Source organism: Podarcis bocagei (genome assembly GCF_964188305.1).
Source record: "Podarcis bocagei genome assembly, chromosome: 2".
Classification (NCBI taxonomy): domain Eukaryota; kingdom Metazoa; phylum Chordata; class Lepidosauria; order Squamata; family Lacertidae; genus Podarcis; species Podarcis bocagei.
In genome coordinates, this window is record NC_138126.1 from 60,263,588 (window position 1) to 60,264,988 (window position 1,401).

A 1,401-nucleotide genomic window follows, 5' to 3' on the forward strand; every position below is an offset into this window, starting at 1 on the left:
CTTGATCTCTAAAACTATAAAAATCTTCAGTATGGCTTTCATATCAGATCCACTGCCAGAACACCACTTATTACTGGTGAAGTAAGTAAGTAATGGGGGGGGGGATTTTACACATCATTCTGGTGGCATTTCTACAGGAAATGACTAATGCGAACAAGCCTGTATTGTCTTGTGAAATGAAATGCGGTAGAATTTCTCCACATAAGCCATGTCAATGCACTACAAACCCATCACTTCAGAATAAAAAATTGAAACCTCTAATACAGTGTTCAAGATCATTTTGCCTGCCAATCCCAATACACTGAACATTTCGAGGTGTTCCTTCAAAGCTGCTGCTACAGAGCCTAGGCTGAAGTCTTATTACCATTTACATTGACTAGAAAATTAATCTTGATGTCAATTACTATTAAAGAAAAGTCCAGCCAGCTGCCATGGATAAATCTTGTTAACCACAAACTGAATTACTGTACAGGGTCTAGGCTGATTCGAGCTAAACTAAACAACACAAGAGGTTTTCTTAATTAATTAAAATATATGCTTAGCTTTAGGGTAAGCTTCCACATTGGTGCTGTTATAGCATTTGTGCCGTGAATGCTCAGCAGCCTGTTGAAAATATGTAGTTTGTCAGTTGTGCAATTTCTAGTACTGTAATACTTGCAGTAAACATGACCGCCAGGATCTTGAACTGCACTAAAGACCCATTTAGCATCTCCCGGTGACACAGATCATTGCTGCACATCTTCTGCAACTGGGCTCAATTTGAGGCTGAGTCTTGTCAGGCCTCAGCCCCACAACCTCTTTTAAATGCCACGGAAGTATAATAAAGAGAGTCTCTAAGCATATTCAGAGTGCTTTTCTTTGGGAAGGGAGAAATCAAGGTGCTCAGATTCGTCGGCTCCTAGACTGAGATGAACCAGAGTTCAATCCTGTTTGTAAATTAAGCATCATGCTTCTAAGTGCAAGAGGTACACCCAAATAGGAGGAGCATATTTTGAAATTATGACACTTGCATAGGAAGAGGGATGGACAACTTGGTGCCCTCAAGATGCCGATGGACTCCAACTCTCATCAGCCCCCGTCAAAGGTCACTGATAATAGCAGTTGTAGTCCAACAACTTCTGAAGGGCTCCATGTTGAAAGTCCCTGCTGTAGAACTAAACACAATGTTACTTCAGTATACAAAAACGCTGTTTCAGATAACTGTTCCACCTCTTTAAGATGAGGTTTTTTTTAGCCTCCTCTACTAAACTACACACATGCAAATGTTACATCACAAACAGCTGTCCAGGACCCATATTGTGACAATTACTGTCCATGCAGGTGAAGCTGTGAACAGACTGGTATTCTCATAGATGCTGTCAAAATCCTTGGAGTCTAAGGTCTTGTCTGCACCAACACTCT

At 40.9% G+C, this 1,401-nt stretch overlaps 1 protein-coding gene across 4 annotated transcripts in view; it reads right to left on the bottom strand.

Moving 5' to 3' along the window:
• The window catches only part of BSN (bassoon presynaptic cytomatrix protein), a 206,362-nt gene that overhangs the window by 101,354 nt on the left and 103,607 nt on the right, over positions 1 to 1,401 (bottom strand). The window lies entirely within an intron of this gene.